General features: G+C 30.0%; 1 protein-coding gene across 2 annotated transcripts in view; it reads right to left on the bottom strand.

The window, feature by feature from the left end:
• Nucleotides 1-7,415, bottom strand: part of LOC106464302 (eukaryotic translation initiation factor 4 gamma 3-like) — a 92,861-nt gene that overhangs the window by 38,540 nt on the left and 46,906 nt on the right. The window lies entirely within an intron of this gene.

Genomic DNA, 7,415 nt, shown 5'->3' with positions numbered 1-7,415 from the left:
ATATATATATATATATATATATAAATAAATTGGTCAACATTTTAAGGAATAAGCAGTAAGGCAATGTATTAAGTCCAAAGATTCCAAATAAAGTAAACACAATTACGTTTTTTTTTTTTTTTGTTAGATACTGCTGACGATGCAATATCACAATATATACAGTTATTTCTCCTAATAAATTTCATCAATTTAAGCTTATGACAAAACTTTCAAAACATACTTCTAGCCAGAACAGAGGTTATGTTACTTCACTGAAATCATGACACCCTCTTTTGGAAGTACCATCAATGACACTACACTAGTTATAATTAATCTTCCTTTATCTTAAGAACTATTTTTCATATGCAAAGTGTTTTCCAAGTTAACTACCCATCCTGGCACAAACATATATCCACCACACCAGTGACATAACTGCAAAAGATGCCCCCGGGCATTAAAAATAATTTGGCCCCTTACATTTATGTCCCTATAATTGTAGTTATGATTCAGGCCCCCCTGAAATTGCAGCGCCATACTTATGCAACTGCACCACACAACCTAGGAACAACACAAGAAAAATAAAACAAATAACTGCACAATACCACATCATGCTCACATAAAGATGAAAAGCACAGACTAGTATCTAGTGGTGTTCAGACATGGTCAGCATTACATTAACCTTGTATGTATGCACATATCAACAGCAAATTGAGAGAAACAAAGTAGCTAGAGAATGGAAATAAACCTGTATCAATAAATGAATTTGAAAAAGGAAAGAAAAAAAAGGTTTTTATATTAAAAACAACAACAACAAAAGAACATTCTTCAAGAAATAGTCAGTGACCGTTCACACACTTCAATCAGTGAAAATGTCAACTGTATTCATATAATCTACATAGTTTCTTTTCTATATATTACACATTTTTTTATTCAACCACACATAGCAGCCAGAGTACATCACAAGATGGTAATTAACTTAATAGTCAAAATACAATGAGAGAAAGCTCATGAATTAAAAGACATCATATATAACTACCATGTTATTCTAGGCCCGGCATGGCCAGGTGGTTAGGGCACTCGACTCGCAGTCTGCGGATAGTGGGTTCAAATCCCCGTCGCACCGAAACATGCTCACCCGGTGTCCGGACTAGGACGCTAGTCCTACTTTCGGATACTCACTTCCAAAAGAATTTGGAGGTGTGAGAAACACCATACGAAACTACCACCATGTTATTCTAATAAAACTCTGAATGATTTTCCAGCTTCTGATACTTTACTAAAAATACATATTTTAAAGGTATTTCTCAACCAGTACAATTTGTAAACATACATTCATGGGTCTCTATGAATAGTACTTCTACATGATAAAAAAACTGCATAAGGAACAACACATCAGAATCACACAATATTCTGTTGCTAAGCAACTAGATTCAATAACATCTGTCCAAACCAAGTCTCAAGAAGAAGAGGGTGCTATAGACTTATGAACCAATAAAGGCTGTCGTGTTCTTTCCCATTATCTTATCATACAAAGCATCATAAAAAGGGTAAAATCATAATGTAAATATCTGCCTTCACTGATATAATTTTCTTGTTAAATCATAATTTACTATAACCCAAGAATCAGACGTACATCCAAGAAAAAAAAAATTGACTTATAACTTTACTCAATTTAAATATAAATCCTTTTTGCTATTCCCTAGGAAAAAATTTCCATATTTTCTTGTCTATGAACTCAACACATTGAAGCATTCTTAAAAAAAACAACAAAAAACCTATTAACTCTTTCAAAAGATTTGCAACTGTTCTTTTATTCCTATACTCCTCTCTATCAAGAGTTTGGCATAAGTGCACAAAGCTAATATTTATATAGAAGACTGCATCAAAAGATGATATTCAACAGACGTTTTTTGAAATGATTTAAAGTTTCACTCTATAAAATTGTACAAATCAAAATCCTTTACGGAATGTAATCCACTGAACTCAAATGTGTTTAAAAACCAAAAACAATAGTAAAGCAGAAAAAAATTAAATAAAAAAGAAAATCCACTTTTTAAATATTAATGTTGCTGATACAAATATTAAGCTACTTTTGTAACATGCCAATCAATAAGCAGAACCACACACTAAACCATTTTATTTTCAAAATCTGGAAGTACTTTATCACTAGGTTTTACATATTTCCTAGGCTGCAAATTTTAATTGTCTTAACAGTTAGCTAGTTTTGTGCGTATACTTCGGAAAAAAAAAGTCATCTTAGATCAATTTCATATTTGTTTAATCAATATGATTGATTCAGTACACTGTCAGGAAACTAGTATATGAAATGAAAATAAACAATCTCCATACTTAATTAACATTTAATGAAATCCGAGTTAGGTTTTTATCTTAACTTTTTCAGCACAGGCTTGAGCCCAACCTTGTAACCATTTTGTGCTTGTTATAGTTAGTTATAACTTTTACGTTAGTAAGCGTATGTTCATGAAATTTGCCAGATTATCAGTAAACATTATAATGCTTTCATATGCAAAATAATTTTTTTTTAAATAAAGTATTAAGGTTTGTTAATCAATGTTTTTCTCATGCCTATTTTTTCTTTTCACATGTTGCCTATCAAACATACAAAGTAATTTTTTATTTTAAAATTAAAAATACTTTTATTCATCAGAAAATTTTTAAATTTCACATGAGAAATCTTTATAATGTCTAGATAGTTATCAACTATTTTTTAACAAAACAACTTTATATTTTATCTGTTATTTTCACTAACTAATCTCTTTACAGGTTCGGTATATTTGACCAATCTTGTAACCACAATAAAAAATTAGGAAATATATATACGCCTCTTTCCTTCTAGAATGAGCACAAATTATAACACAAAAACATAAATATTTAGTCTAGTTTAAATCTCATAACATTATACATTTATATATATTTATTAGTTTTATTACATTGACCTCTCAGCCATGCCTGGCTAACATTACAGAAGTTTCAATGATGCAGCACGTGCACTCAATGTTACGGTATCCAATAACATAAAACTGACCTTTGGTCTGTACAAAGTAACCTGTCTTGGCTGTGTTTTAGTAGACTAGTATTTTGTAAAATACAGTCACATTTCAATTATTATACATTATATATGTATATAGATTATTGCTATTTACAAATAAGTTCTTAAACTAATTCTTAAAACATAGAACAGTAAATAAAGAAGTAAAGCAAACAATTATCTCTTCTAGTTACAACCTTTGTACTAGTTTGCTGCTTGATGGAGGTTGCTAAGCCTTTTAAAATTTTGCAAATGGAGGATATGAAACAAAGTAATTTTTTTAGGTTTTACATATACATTTCAATAACCAAAAAAATCATAAATTACTATATTGATACCATAGAACAATTATAATTTTATCAATTTTAGTAACAAGGCTGCATTTGGGTCTAAAAAATGTGAAATTTCGAGCAGACTAAAGACTCAACTTACCTCTATGCCATCTAGTAGCGAAAAAAGATATATAATAACTTTATATTTAAAATGGTTGAGAAAGTCACTAGAAGGAAGTTCCGAGGTTTCGATTGGTTATTCATGTCACATATATAGAAGTGTATATAAGGGAGCATTTCTAAAAGTGGAAAAAGGTGGGGTGCCACTGCGTTTGATTCAGTACTTGAGTGGTATCTCAGCAAATATAAAAGATATGAGGTCCTTATTTTATATTCTAGCTTGTCAATGTCGAAATTTGAGTTTCTAATTCATACGAAACTATTGACTTAGTAATTTTGACATCACAAACATCTAATTTGAACCAGTGTTGCATTCAACATACCAAGTGACACAAAAATCAATGTTAAACTGTTCTAATACTTACTTTTAAATTAAGAAACTGAGTAAGGTAAAATACTAAAATTTTAATCTACAGTTTGATACCAAACTTGACATAAATTCATGAAATCGTAGTTCAATAAAATTTTGAATGTGAGTCAACAAATGCAATGACATGGCCTTTGACCCATGACCCATCTGGAGAGGGTTAACTGTACCCCACTAAAGAACACCACAAGATGGTTACCTTAAATATTTAATATGCTGTGTTCAGTTAAGAAAAGATAATTGAAACATATCAACAGTTGATCAAAATGCACAATGTTGTACTGCAAAATAACCATGTTCTTATGCATATAAAAATATAAATACTACAAAAATTAATGGTCCATTAATTTATTAAAACTCAACAAAGGATTAACGCCCTACATTTGGGCAAAAATTGGAATAAATGTGTATTACTGTACCCACCCACCCCATGGTCCTGTCTTTTGATTACAGGAATAATCTCTCCCTGGGTTGGAAATAAAATTAAGCACATGTGAAAAAAAATTACTTTCATATTTCAAACAAACTGTGTTAATATACAAGTTTTGGAATTATCTAAAACAAAATATAAATTTGAAAGTAAAAATCACGTAACACTACTAAATAAAAACTTGTGTCAGTACAACTGTCTACACTTTCTACCCTATATTTCAGAATGTACAGAGTCTAAATGAGTCACACTTTTGCACAGTTTCAAATGGATGGAACCCCATTGGAGTTCACTGTTGATTTTACTCATCAAGTTTAATATAGCCAAAGTCAGTGACTTGATTACTATATATAGTACGTAAAAGTCTAGTCTTGGTTTGAAAAACTCCTACATGAAGTAACCTTCTAATAAAAGTTGTGTACTCATGACTGGTAACAAAATAAATACATATTAACATTTCTTGTACAAATACAGAAATAAAGTCTACAGTACTGCAACAAAATCATAAATGAAGGTAAACCTTTTATAGAAACACAAAATTCATTGCTTGCACTTCCTAGGATGACTGAAATTGTCAACTAATTAGTTTTCATAAATGTTCTTAACATTTTACAAATGCCTATTTTTTTTTTTTTGGCTTCAATTCAGTTACATTCAAAAACTACTCAGTCAAAACTGTCAATAATAAAAAATACCAATAGTCTCTGGAATTTTCTTCTCAGAAAAATATTGTATTTAATACTTAAATTTACATTTATAATTTTATTAGTAAAAGAGAACCATTTTTTCATGTATAAAGGCTATAATCTAGTAAATATTATTTATCCAAAATGGTGCTTAAAATTTCCATTATCTCCAAAGCAATATTTTAGGCCAAAATATATTTTTTTTTACTGCCAATTTTTAAGCAAGTTATGAAAAATGAATTGGAAACTTACCAATGCCACTTAAATAGGAGAAAAAAAAAGGAATTCAAACTTCTATGATATGTAAATTATATTAATATATCACTAAAAAACTAAGAGATGGAGCAAGTATGTGTGAAATAATTCCAGCTTGTAAGAAAATAGGCTAAGATGGTGTTGAGGGCAGACAACACAGCTGGCATTCAAAAACACCAAGTTTCATACTTTTCCAAGAAAAAAAAAAAATGTGACATGAATGTACAAACTCACACATGGACATTCCAGTTTAAAATTAGTGGTCTTCTAGCACCAATCATCTGTAATTTCTTAAACAGGAAGATAAGATATTTTTAGAAATAACTTTTCCTAGAGCTCTAGCTTCTTCTTAAAAAGCCACACACCCCATGAAAGAAAACAAAAAAAGCTATTATCCATGTAAACTATATTACAATAGCTTTTTTGAAGTAATTCCACAAACTTGAGATAATACAAAACTGCACATTACAGTTATTTGAATTTAATGAAGTCCAATTCATTGCGTACAAATGGAGAAAACTATTCTGAGCGAAGAGAAATTTTGCTGAATATCTGGCTAAATTTTCTATTTTTTTTTCATTCTGACAAACTGAAGTTATGCATTTAAATCTAATCTTGAGTATGATCAAACTCTGAAAATGTCAAATTGATTTCAAAGGAAACAATGCATAATGATGTATATAAATACTATGTTTTAAAATTTAGACAGTTTCAGTTGAACGACTGGGATTCCACATAGAACTAATGACAAAAACACAAGCTATTTATTGTGGTTAATTATCATTATTACTTAACAAGTGATCTCCAATCTAACCATATAATCTTAAAGTAGGTTGTTGAATAGGTAGGGTCCTTGCCAAATCTAGAAATGCACATGTAAATTACAGGGACAAGTAAGACAATCTTCCAAGCCCATTTGCAGGAGTTGGAAATGTTAAAGGCTATAACATAAGAGTGCCAAACAGGTTTGGGTGATACTTCTAAGAAATTATGAATGTAAGCAAAGAATGTTTCATATGTTAACCACATTATATTTGCCATATCCAGTGCTGATGAGTCCTTTTGTCAATACCAGGACTCACCAGGCTAGTTGGGGTACAACATACATAGTAATGGTCAAGGTACTAATTATATCATCATTTGTATGAACTGTTATGGTGTGAACTAGATCATATAAATAAATTATAATTATTATCAATCTTATTTAAGTTAAATATGAATTAGAATTAGGGTAAAGATTAATATCCCCATCTTGTCTTCTCCCACCATTTATTTACTGTCTTTCTTCCTTTTTATTATACTTTATCTTCGGTTGACAACTTCTCAACTCATCGATATTTTATCTTATCTTTTGTCTGTACATGAATGTTGTTCGTTGCTTTGGGCAGTTATCTGCATCACCACTGTCGGAGATAAACCTTCTTTGACCTCTTTTATGACTGTAATTTTAGTCACAGTTATCCTATTGTGATCACATCCACATAACTGGTAACATTTTGAGCATTTTAACTCTTTCAGCATGGGCTTGGTCACGAGACCGACCTCATAACCATTTTGTGCTTGTTATAGTTTTCGTGCTATAACTTAAATTAATAAGCAAATGTTAATGAAAGTTGGCAGATTATCAGTAAACATTACATACTCATAATATCAAATTTTTCTTATTAAGTCTTAAGGTTTGTAAAGCAATGTTTTTCACATACCTATTTTTTTCTTTTCACATGTTGCCTATAAAACATGATGTAACTTTCATTTTAAGATTAAAAATACTTTTATGCATCAGAAAATTTTCAAATTTCACATGCAAAATCTTTATAATGTCTGGAAAGTTATCAAACATTTAAGAAAAAACTTTATATTTTACATGTTATTTTTCACTAATGAATCTCTGTACGGGTTTGGTAGATTTGACTGATCTCGTAACCACCATAAAAAATTAGGAAATAAATATAAATTATGCCACAAAAACGTAAATGTTTAGACTAAATAGCTCAAATCTCATAACATTATACATTTATATATATTTACTATTTTTTTTATTACATTGACTTCTCAGCCATGCCTAGCTAACAATACAAAAGTTACAATGACATGGCAAATGTGCACTCGTGTTACCATATCCAATAACATAAAACTGACATTTTGTCTTTACAAAGTAACTTGTCTTGGTTGTGTTTTAGTAGACTAGTACTTTGTA

The sequence above is a fragment of the Limulus polyphemus genome, unplaced genomic scaffold (assembly GCF_000517525.1).
Source record: "Limulus polyphemus unplaced genomic scaffold, Limulus_polyphemus-2.1.2 Scaffold1615, whole genome shotgun sequence".
Taxonomy (NCBI): domain Eukaryota; kingdom Metazoa; phylum Arthropoda; class Merostomata; order Xiphosura; family Limulidae; genus Limulus; species Limulus polyphemus.
The sequence above is the reverse complement of the archived record's forward strand: the minus strand, read 5'-3'. Positions and strand labels throughout refer to the sequence as shown.